Source organism: Nothoprocta perdicaria, unplaced genomic scaffold, assembly GCF_003342845.1.
Source record: "Nothoprocta perdicaria isolate Ctin4 unplaced genomic scaffold, notPer1 scaffold_79, whole genome shotgun sequence".
Taxonomy (NCBI): domain Eukaryota; kingdom Metazoa; phylum Chordata; class Aves; order Tinamiformes; family Tinamidae; genus Nothoprocta; species Nothoprocta perdicaria.
In genome coordinates, this window is record NW_020456076.1 from 3,188,048 (window position 1) to 3,201,029 (window position 12,982).

Genomic DNA, 12,982 nt, shown 5'->3' on the forward strand with positions numbered 1-12,982 from the left:
CACAATATTATCATTCTCCAAAGATATGTAATGAAACTAGCATTTTGGAATCTTCAGTGTGAAAGAAAAGCTTTAAATAAATATATTACAGTTTAAGGGAGTGATTTTTTAAGTTTTTGTTTTAGCTTCCCTTTTCAAGGAGCAATTGCGGTCCTGTACCCCAAAACAGTGTTTATCAAAAAGATCAGTAGTGACTACATGGAAATCTGTAAGACAGAAAAAGGCTGGGAGCTCTCTGTATGTGCATTTGCAAGGTCTCAAACTGAAGTATAAAAATAAGGGCAGAAAGAAAAGCTATTCTGTTGTAAGCTTTGTGTTTAAAAAAAAAAAAAAGAAAAAAAAAACCTGCAAAGTGCTTCATAGTTTGACTAGCATATGCCTACCATATTTTTTCATGGCATTCATTGTGTCTCTCAAGACTTTCTCAATTCTGCAGACATCAAAGTAAATGTAAACCCACTGAAGTTATTTGTATGCTTCATTTAGCTCCGTTTGAGCTATTCAGAACCCTTTTGCTCTTTGAGAGCATTTGAGGCAGAACAGGGACAGTATCTTTGTGCTTAAGCATCATTTTTGTTTTTAGCAAGTATGCAGTGACTAAATTTTTTTACTAACACTTGATTTACCCATGTAAAGAATGTATTTCTTTTTCACAGGAATGTAAATACATCCCTGTGAACGTAAATATATGTATATGTATATGTATGTGTATGTGTATGTGTATGTGTATGTGTATATGTATATGTATTTTTTTCCTTTCTATTTTCTGGGCAAGTTAGAGCATTTGAAGAATAGTGTGTTTAAACTAAGAAAATTCTGCTAAATCAGAGGTGAGATGGAATTCTTTTCTTCCACAGAGCATATGCAATTTAGTTCATCTAGCAAGCAGCCAATATTGGTGAGAGGGAAACCAAATTGCTTTGAAGTACAGATATAGCCCCTCTTTTGGAAAGACTTTGTGGRGAGCAAGAATGTTATCTGAAACAATGGATTACCAACTCAAAGACTGAGAAGCCAGTATTGATGACAGAAAATATGCATTTAAAAAAAATAAAGGTATTATTATCTTCCTTTGTAAATAATGCTATAAAGCATCTCCAATGTTTTATTGTTATCTATGCTAGATATGGAAAGACATCCTTTATTGTCATAGCTTAGTTTCTCAGTGCACTTTATTGCAAGTTTTAAACCTTATGTGCAGAAAAGAAAGAAAAAAGAGAAGTAAGGCAAAGGGTTTCTAAAGGATTTGAGGATTCTCTCTTTTCCAATAATTTTTAAAGATTAAAAATTCTGCATGTATTTCATTAAGTAGCAATTTAGTAAGTGAAAATAAGGTATTTGAAATAGAGAAAAAGAATAAAATTTTCACAATCCTTGTATAGCAAGACATTTAAAAGTAAATAAATATGATGATTCAGGGAGGCTGTAAGATGTAGAAATTATTCCTTCTATTTCCTTTCAGAATTCACTTTGTAAGTCCGAGTCAGACTTCAAAAATTACTTTGAATATGGAATTTAATCACTTTTTATACTATCTATTCTACTATAGCCTACTATACTACTTCTATCTCCATACTGGTATAGTTCCAGAGGAGGTGACAAGAAATATCATATATCAGTGTACAAATCTAACAGCGAGGATTACGAACCTTTGATGATCACTTATTTAAATGGAGCAAACTTGGAAAGTAAGATACCTATCCCCCTCTCAAAACAAGCTAGGTTTTCAAAAGATAGTTCCTGGGAGGGATGAAACTAAGCAGCAGATGACAAATTGGGAAACACTGATCACAGCATAAGGCTGCTGTAGGAGTTATCTGACAAAGAGGAACTCTGGAAGGCATTCACAGAGAGAAGGGAAAACAGAGCAGAAATACAGAAAGCAGAAATTCCTTCATATAATAATAAASTTCTTTAGAAATCATTAAGGGCCTTTTTTTTTAAGCAAACAAGCCAACAGTAAAACAAAGCCCAGCATGTCCCATTTTACGTTGAATTTTCATGTTGCTTTCATAGATCTTCATGTTAYACAAAAAAAGTGTGTGTGTGTTTTCTTGACATCCTTTTACCATTTCACATTTTTGATTGATTTTGAAAATTTGAAAATAAATACTTTTATATTTTTGATTGTTTTTCACCATTCACTACTGGTGAATAGTTTCTGTCTTTTTTAGCTGTTTACTTGCAATAAAATCACTGTTCTCTAAAATATTTTCACTCAGCTTYAATGGCATATTTACATTAATACTTATCTCTTTACTCTATATTAGCTCGCTACATTGCTTTTTATAAATTTATCATGCTTAACACTATTTCCTTTCCCTAGAAATTTTGCAATGCCTGATCTTCGCTTTTTTATCATTGTTATTATCAAAGAAGTATCTTATATAGCCCAAAAGTTGCATCTTCTCAATCTAAGAGGGTATGTTCATAATCTATGCTCTTTTAAAACATACTGTGATGTTTCATTTAAGTCAGGAATTATCAAACAAAATGTAAAAATAATCTTTTTTCAATTTAGTATGACTGYTATTGGACAATAAGAAACATCAGTGATAAACATAAAATATGCTGGCAGGATGTCTCCATGCATCAATAARTCAGATTACAGACCAGTAATTTATTTGGCTCACTTGAAATCATTACAATACAGAAACCCATAGCCCAGCTGCAGCAACTGGAGAGAAGCTTTTAAAGTTCCTAGGAAGCCTGACAAATCAAAGAGAATTGGGTTCTCCAGAGCAATAGAGAGTCAGCCAACAGAAGCTGCAGATCAGAAAACTAAGCCAGGGCAAAGTAACTCTTACATTCTCCTCCTGTTCACGCCTTAGTTCCAGTTGGATCTAGGAGCCCCATTCACAGCTGTACTTCCTAGGGAGACAGGATGATGTGTGCTGGAGGGCCTCTTGTTGCAGTGCTGCAATCAAAATGAAAAGACAATTAAGCAGTTCCCTTTTCCCTCTATCATCTGGCTTACTAAATTATCTCTACCAGATTTGACTTAGCCAGCAGATTCATTAAAAAAAAAAAAAAAAAAAAATTTTGCCTCTGGAATAAAAAAAAAAAATTCCACCAACTGGTGGATATTTTCAACACAATTTCATGGTGAGAATAAAATAATCCACCCTCAAGGCTTTGACATCTATGCTTATTATCAAATTATACATGCTGAAGAAGTTCTTTTGTTTGACAATTTCCTCTTTTTAAATTGTGCATTAAAAACGATCTAAAAGAGAGACCTTGACTTTTTGAGAAAACATTCTTTTCTAGGGCATTAGACCAAACAGAAGGAATCTGTATGGGGTCAAAGGAAAATTGTTAATGGAAGTCTTTCACCTACAGTTAAAATTTTAATTTTGCATTAATGTCTAACTCAGTATAGTACTCTTGACAATGATTTTAATTATTACTGTAAGTAATTAATAAGGACCACACATTTCTGTGTATTTGCCTTTACATATTCTGAAAACTGATGTAAGCGCTTTAGATTAGAAAATTATTTTACTGTATGTGTGGGAGACATCAATTCAGAAATCATATTTGAAGTCCATTTTTTAAGTCCAAGATATTTTTAAGTGCATAAGAAGAAACTATACCTATTTTAATACTTGTTTTCTTATTTTTCTCCTGAATATATTGCAAAATTGTGACACTGTCAGATGAGATGTACTTTGGAAATTGGAAAAGTTTTGAGGTATTTGTTTTTCTCATTAGAAGGTGATGGACATAAACCCAAAAGCACTGTCAACCTCAGAATAATACTGCAACTTGCAAAGAGTTCAGTGCAATGTTCCAGGCAGGGCAAAATAAACATTTCAAAAATCAAAACCAAAATCCATGTAAGTATCATGCTTTTTGGTCTTGATTTTAAAGAGSTGGGAAACAAGCTAAAATACCACAGCATTCCTCAATAATCTGGTTTACGAAAATATGAAGTTTAGAGCACGAGGCTCATCATAAACAAATGAAGAAGTCTTGTGAAAGTTCCTTGCCACAATACTTGGAAAATAAAATATTGCACAGTCTACTTTCTACTTCTGATATGACTTTCACTTTGAAGGGTGATTCAACAACAGCTCAGCATATTTTTAAATCATACAYTCAGCTCTGCTGAAAAGCATTTCACTTTGCAACACCATAATCTGTCTCAGAACCAGATGGTGATCCCAATGCAGCTCTTTTATGACTATCATTGATTTACAAAAATAGAAAAGCAGCATATATAGATGAGATCTTTCCTTTTGACTATTCCTTGTTTCATTTCCCACAGCATATTCCCAGAGCCTTTCTTTTGAAAAGAGTCTTGTATCTTCTTGTTCTGTTACATCTCTGCTTTTTCTCATTTATTTTGTAGCTATTTCTCTCCTTATCTCCACAGCTTCTCAGGACAGTAGTATCTCATTAAAATAAAATTGAAATTATTAACCTCCCTAGTTGCAGTAGTTTCTCAAGGTCTTTGAAGAACACAAAATTATAATACTCGTCAACTAGAAACATAGATGAACTTTCAGGAGTGTTGAATATTTAAAGCAAAGCTAGGCAATACAATTCTTGTCTTGCCTCTATCATTCTCTAAACAGGCCCAGAACACAGAGACTCAGTTCTAGACTCAGGTACAGTGCTAGAAGAGAAATGTTGAGATGAATAGAAGTAAGAGAACATGATTTGTATTTGCAGCAGTTCAGGAACAATCAAGTCTAATGTGCAAATTGTATTTGCAGTTTATGTACAAGATATTCCCTTGAAGGTTTTGCTAAGCAGCATCTTTTAGCGTAATGAGTCTTTGAAAGAGAACACCTCTCTCCTTTTCCATCATATGTACTCAGCTTATTCTCAGACTTTCCCACCGACAGGGTGCATATATACATCTGCACTACTGCMCTGATCCAAATGTAAAAATCCCAATGACCTGGTCAGAAACCACTCTGTTTCTCAGTACAAACTTTCAAGGCTTTTTATTCTTATAATAGCATTATTGTCAACACTTCTTGCTGAACACCTTGAAGCTGTGCAGTTTGCTCTGGAGTCTGCTCTGTTTCGAAGTAGGTTTCATAACAAGGCAAACACCATTATGAACTCACTTATGCAACAGCAAGAGAGCATCAGGCAGGAGGAGAATAGGACAAAGAGATTGAGGAATTCATCTACTAATAAAATACTAAAACAAATATTAAGAAAGAAGATTTATGAGGACTCAAAGGTTAATAGTAAAGTCATGAAAAATAACCAGTGCAAACTTTTGAAATACAATAAAATGCAAGGTAAGTTCGAATGACTTTGAATAGAATTATCAGTTAACAAAAGGAACAAAATCAGTCCAGTATAACTTGAATTTTGTAGAGCTTTTGACACAATATGTCACAAAATTGAATTTACAGAATTAAACCAAATGAGTCTGGAGTAACATATTGTCATATGAAATGAATAGTGGCTCAAGACAGTTAATGTAAAGTGATTTTGAATGGTACATTGTTTTAAGTGAGCCCTCTTGGATCTCAAAAATTCATATTGCGTTCATTCTTATTTAACATTTCTATTCATGTTCTGCGAGAAGAGGGTAGAAGGCATATTAATCACTCTTACAAATGACAATTAACTGAGAGAAGTTGCAAGCACAGTGGAGGGGGATATATGTAAAGGAATATAATGCATTTAAGAACATTAGTTAAATGCATAGAAAATACAATTTCTCTAGGGATATATTCTCTGTAAGAATAATACTGATAATGGTAACTGAAATTAAATTCTCCTTCAAAGGAAAATCAAAAAATTTTAAAGGGCTAATGCAGCAAACAATGGTGTGCAGGGTACATGGATAAAACTTTCTCACTGATATCCCAGTTCCTCATATCAGTTCCCACTTCAGCTTCTTCTCTCCTAAAATTATGCCAGTTAGTGACAGAAGACCTTCCTCAAGCACAGAAGACCTTTTTAACATCTTCCCAGATACTTCTGCTACAATACCCACATATTAGTTTCAAGATTAAAATACTGAATGTCTGATTTATGCTCAGGTAACCAATCCATTCAGCTTCTGTCACAAATATATTTCCTGCCGCTATGAAGGGATTCACCAAAGTTCTTGCCATTTTTTGTCTATACTGTGCATGTATTTTTGATGATTGCAAGTCTGTCCAGCCCATTTCAGATGAGGTCCTTGCATCTTTTCCCAGGAGCTATATAATACTGCAAGTTGTGCTCTATTTCATTACGAAGTTTTGTTCAGATTTTCTAATCAAGAGTTAATTCTATTTTTTTTCTTTGTAATCAAGTTTCAGATTTACGAGAAATCCTGTGAGAAACTTCTATGATACTGAGTTTATTTGCACTCTTGGGTTAAACCTGCATACTCCAAATATTTCATTTCTAAATGTTTGCATCTTTATAGCAAAGTTTTCATTAAACTCAAGCAGAATAATATATACAAGAGTACAAATCATTTTTTAAAAATTAATTGTTTTAAGTGTTATCACAAAAAATAAAAACATGTTCTGTTTGTGTTCACCAATATGAAGAGCCACTTAAATCTGTTCTACTTTTATTCCAGGAATTTGATCTTCAGTGGAGCTGGGACTGATGGAACAAGTTCATTTAGGTTAATTTCAACATACTTGCACTATGTTGCATCTATGTCCACTAATTAGAGACATAGAGATTATAATATATATAGTATATATATGTGTATGTGTATACATATATATGTGCATATATGAATATTATATATGTGTGTGTGTGTGTGTGCAAGTTATCAGGAGAAGAAATACTGAAATTCAGTGTAGGAATGACTTTTGCTTTGTTTTATTTTGTTTTTTAATTGTCTAGACTTTAAAGCTAAAAATAAATCCAGAGACTGCTATCATTTTCACTGTCTGAACCCCTTGTTGCTTTATTAACAAAATATTGCAGGAACAAAAGATCTAATAATTCTACTAAACTCAAAACAAATTGGAACATCTACCTTCTTTCTCCTGTGTCATAACAATGACAAAAATAGAGTCTGTTTTTACAAGTTTTTAAAAGGCTGCACATATATCAACTGCTGTGTAAACTTATACTTTATAAACTTAACATATAGGAGTGACTTCATGGTCAATGTCAGCAAGAATTTTATTCTGGAAATAATTCTAGCAAAATGACAGTATACATTTTTCACATTTTCAGTAGCACAGCTTCTCTAAAGCTAGCCATATCTACTGATCAAGGATACCATGATAGCAACATCAGTGCTAGGMACATATGGAGAAAAGAAATGCAATTTATCATTTGCTTTCAGTGGGATTCAAGTGATTTGCAAAGGAGGTAGACAAGTGTGGCGGCCATTAATAGGGATACTTCACTGTAATAAAAGATCTTTGAAGCACATGCTTAGAAGACCAGATCTGCATACATCTCCAAATTCTGTCACTATATATTAAATTTTAATGCAAGCAGGTTAGTTGTTAAGATAAAATAACAGCCAATAATAATGCAATATTTAAAAAAAGTCCTAAAACCTAGATATATTCCCTTGTTATGCTATCTGCAGTAAGTTTTTAATAGAATAAATATTGATGGTGCCCACATTAAGACTTGTTTGGATAACATCCAGCTCCCTGGAGTTCTAGTTAAGGATTCCACTGCTCTTTTATATCAGATTTCACAGGATGAGGTTAAAAAGGCAATTGCCTCTTTAAATTATCAATAGTCCCTAGAGAAGAATGGCTTGGGGCTTATTTTTGTAAAAACATGCAGATTTCTCAGCAAAAAAAAAAATGAACAAATACTGAAATTATGGTATTGAAAAGAAGTTTGACAGGTTTTGAATAAACACGGATAAAATGGACCTGAAGAATGTCAAAACAATTTTCTTGCAATACGAAAATTGTGGTTCCCAGTTTGTTATTCATGACCTAATAAAGGGTTATATTCAAATGTCAAGCAGATTTGTAGACAGAAGAACATTGATAATTTAACTTAACTTTAGTTCCGAGGACTAAACAGAGACAAGATAGAAATACTGTAAGCTGTCTTATCTAGGAAGGAAAATTCAGTGTTTTTTTATTTTTCGGACCAACATACAGATACTTCATTATCTAGATTATTTTAAGCTACCTACAGGTGTTTGAGCAAGAAAAGTCTTAGTATCACCTGAACCAGATTCTGCACCAATGAWATGCATATTAAATGAGGTATACATTAGTCTAATAATTCACAGATATATTTGTTGAAATCCAGCAAAAGTTATTAAAACATCGAAACTGACATGAGGCRGTTCATTTTATGCTCGTTATGTGCTCTACACTTGTTCTGTTCTTATATTCTTCTCCAGATATCTGCTATTGGTCCCAATCAGATGCAAAATATTAGGCTATAATACTTTTTATCTGAGCTGGTATGGCCATTTCTACTTTAGTAAGAGACTAGAAGTAACATGCATTTCCACTGGGAATGTTTGACTAGTACCTGCAAAATGCTAAGGAATGAAAGTATAATAGGGATTAAAATCACCTATGAAATACTCTGGAGCCCAAAATCCCTGATTTTAAGAAAGTTTCCATAAAACAGGACAGCTCCCAAGCCACAAATATAAAACTTTTTTTTTTTTTTTGCCATCTGAAAAAAATGGTTAAGTGCATCAGTGGGAAGTTARTAGAAAAATGGTAAACAATTATTTTTGACAGGTACGGTTTAATGTTCTCTTCACAGTAGCATTTATCTTGTTTTGGATACTTTTTAAAATTCTAGTATATTAGTATATTTAAAAATTTTCTTTACAGAAAGTGTTTTCAAGATCGTAAAACAACCTCYCTCCCTCCCCCCCMAAAAAAAAGAAAAAAATGACATTTCCTTTTATTATTCCATGAAACACATAACTCCACATGTGCACAAGACCTTGTGCTGGTCCTCCCTGTTGCCTGGCCTGTGCCAACACAGGCAGATTCTAGCAAGATTGCAGCCATGTCTGTTGCAATGCTGATATGTGCCACCGCTAAATAGACATTCACTTTTGCCTGTTGAGAACCCCTCGGTTCTTCRTACAAAAGAACATCAACCTGTAAAATTCTTAGTTTATTTACTCTATTGATTGTTATTTCGCTGTGTTTTCCCCACTTATTTATCTTTTAATATCTGTAACTAAATCCCCTGTCTCCTTGCCACACTTTTTTTTCCTCCATTTTTGTTTTCTTAATTTTGTCTTTATCTGTGCCAATTTCTTACTTTATGACTTATATCATTTTCACTACATTGCCATTTCTGAAACCAGTGAGAAATCTATCAAGAACAGATGTAAATAAGATGTAATAGAAGAATATCTGAGATTTATTTTAGCAATCTGTGTGATATTAAAGAGATAAGGATGAAAAAGAGAATGCTTGTTTAATAGAGAGATAGAAAATACTAGGCAAAGTGGAGAACAATATATGAAAACAATGTACTCTCACAAACAGAGTTTGCACAGAGTGGTATGTTCACTCAGACCTGTATGATCTATATCATTGTGCCAGATTGGACATTTTTAAAAATGGAAAGTCAGGATTTGTTCACAAAAATCCTCCATAGATATTGACATTATTATTTATTCAGTGCAATTTATTTGCTTGGTTCTTATTAAAGAAAGGAAAACACACAAATCTGGGTTTAAGGATTTTATGATGCAGAGCCTTTTGGCACTAAATCAAGTGGGTAGACTTCTGCCAGGCAGAGACTCACTAAGGTTAATGTATCTCTGCATGAGGCCAGGAATTTTCTGCTATGGGCAACTTGCAAGGTCAAGTTCTTCTTAAAAATCCATCAAAATAAAGGCAATAAACCATAATATTTGTTTCAAAAGAATCAAAAAGAACACATAGCTTTTCACATATCCATCTTGATGTCCATTTCTTTTAAAAGACATTTGCATTTGCCAAACAAGATGTATTTTTAGTTCAAGCTGTACATTACATTAAATTGTCATACTCTGCCTACTTCTTGCATATTAAATGAAGACGCTTGTTTTGTTCAGCTATTACTCACAGCCAAAGAGTTTGAAATCACTTTCCTTTGTAAGAGAATCCAAGCTGTTCTCAAGTGAGCAACATAGCCACTAGATTAGTACCATGCCAGAGTCCAGGTAAAGTTCCTCACAGGAGTAAAAAGGCAGGAAGCTAACAAAAATATAGCAGGAAAGCATAGGAAGGAAAAGCAGACAGAATAGAGCACATGAAACAGAATATGTCAGGGAGCACTCATAGAATGACTTACCAGCAAAGATCTAACAGTTAACAGACCTAACAGATCTAATAGATCCGCTGAAACAGATAACAGATACATTATCAGCCAAGAAAATAGAGAAAAAAAAATGTTAAAAAAGCATATAAAGCATGAGGTCTTCAGAAGTAAAATTTTGGATACAGAGAAYATGTTTTTAGAGTTACAAATCTCTAAAAGTCCAGTGGGAGAAGGGTCATAAAGCTTTGTAAACTCATTGAACTATTGTTCTAAATGATTTTCTCTGGTTCTTGACAGCAATGTAATTGAGATAATTTACTACTGTGTTTAGTTATTAGATTGAAAAGAGACAAGTCAAGCAATCTTTTTACTAGGATATAGAGGGCTAAATGGTACTAATAGAGGGGTTTTTTTTGTTTTGTTTTGTTTTTTTGTTTTTTTTTGTAAAAAGGCAAATAGCCAGTATCCTCTCCTTCTGAAGACAAAATGGGTAATCAATCAGTAATCAGTAAATACAAAGCAACCTAGTGACAGCAGTTCTTTTCTGCACACCTGCTGTAGAGCACATGAGTACATGTTTAATCATGTATAGAATACGAAAGTGCAATAGCTCAAATGGAAACATTTGACAGTTTCCTTTGAAATGTGGAAATAGTCAAYGCAAACCAATATTCTCACAGTGAAGAGCTACTCTTTATCTTTCAGTTCCCCAGATCATTCCCATTTTACTCTCTGCAGCTTTTATTTTAGATTTTATTTTAGATTTTTCTAGGAACAAGTAAACCTAATYAGTTATAGTTTATAAGTGTCCCTACCAAACTATCACTTCCCAAACCAAATAACTCCATCACTTTTTGGAGGAATAAGAGAAGCTAAACAGCTATATGCATACTTATACTGTCCAATTTATAGCCAAATGTTTTTCTTCCTTYGGGAAATATTTTTTGACCAGGAATTTCTACATCAAAATAATTAAGTTAAAGTARTAATTTTAATGTAACTAGAAGTAGACTGCTTTAATGACTTCCAGAGGTGCTCCAGGAAGTCTACAGGGAAGTTTTTCTTTTAAGAAAGTACAAACTGGCCTTAAATCAGAAAGAAAACATTTGCCTTTGAGTATAGGTTATGTAGGAATTGGATTTAAAGAAAAAATAGAATATAAAATAAAATTTTKACAGCAGGAAATGTTTACTTTTGCTTGTGGTTGGGAATGAATTTTGCATTTCACTGCGTAGTTTCTCTTATCAGGTAGTTTGAAAGACATGTACATGCAAGTAATTGGTGGTTTACAAATTCCTAAATTTAATAAACTATTTTCATGAGATTCTCTACCCAAACTGAACCCTAAGACTTTACATATTTTAAAAGAAATTTTTTATCTCATAGATTTTTTAATACATTTGCAGGCTAATAATAGCAGGSTAATATACTATGGAATGTGCAGCCATTTCAAAAGGAAAATATCCGATACATAGTAGCACTAGATACAAAGATACAACAAAACGAGGTGCAAACATACTTTAACAAACTATTTTATGAACTTGTATGTAGAGAATTCCACCACAATTTCTGCGTAAGATTCTTCAGTATTAATGACAATAATGAATACAATTACCCAAAGGAATCTGCCAGGATCTCCAGTCCAAATGCAGAAAAGGGAGACCATTTAAAAAAAAAAAAAAAAAAAAAAGAGGGGGGGAGGGGGTAAAAAAAGAAAAAAAAAAACACAAATAAAACCTCAATTTTTCAAAGTTTTGCTGCATTTAGGAGCCTGTGAATAGTAAGACATAAGGGGGTTGATTGCTGCACTTCTCATGCGCTGAATCATAATCAAATCCAGACACATGATTAAATAAGGAATTACATCAGCAACTTTAATGAAAATTCCTTTAAAGATAACTTTTGTGCTACAGTGTTCTGGTGCCAAGCAGTTCTGATTTAAACTACTTTTGAAATCCCAAGGATAGCTGCCAGAATAAGAATGCACAATTAAGTTACTGAAGCAACTTTGTTTCTCTCCCTCCATCAATGCCACTTTGYGCACCCAGAACATCTGGCATTTATGATACATAATTAGAATGGAACAGAAACCAATAATATCTTTTAAAAAGAAATTTAGTTACCGCATTAACAATGGAAGGACCCCCTACTTCACTCCTTCAAAGGGTCAGGCAAGTATTAGTTCTCAGGCTCCTAAGAGACAAGCAATCTAGTCACTTCACACTGGAAGCTTGCTGGAAGGCAGTATAGCCTATTGCTCTTTTCTTCAGCGTTTTCCACTTGGACCTCATTATCCTCAGAAAATACAGCATGAGAGTAGTATCCCAGAAAGCTGTCCTTAGGCTTTGAAAAACATATCTAATAGAAATGTGCAGGTCTTACAGTGAAAAAATATTCTGTTTTTCCCTGTCAACACCCCCTTCACCACTTCCTAATTTGAGAAGAATTGGCTGAGTTAGATTAATACGAATGAATTAACAGCTGATGTTCCTATTATTTTATGTATGTTATTAGAACATTCATTCTATAACAATTTCACCATTAAGAAAACAAGAATAAAGCTTTTTCATCATTTCCACCTCTGCAGGTTTTAAACTCCAGAAATGAATATTAGATGTTACAAAGACTCAGAAAAAAAAAATAGTACAGAAATCCACATAGGCCACACAATTAGGAAATAATACTCCGACTGTTTAGAAAACAGCGTATCTGTCATCCTTTGCTCAGTTCTTCCTGAAGACTTTCTGTGGCAGGTTACTGAACATACCTTTCCATCCTGAAGCAGAATTCCTGA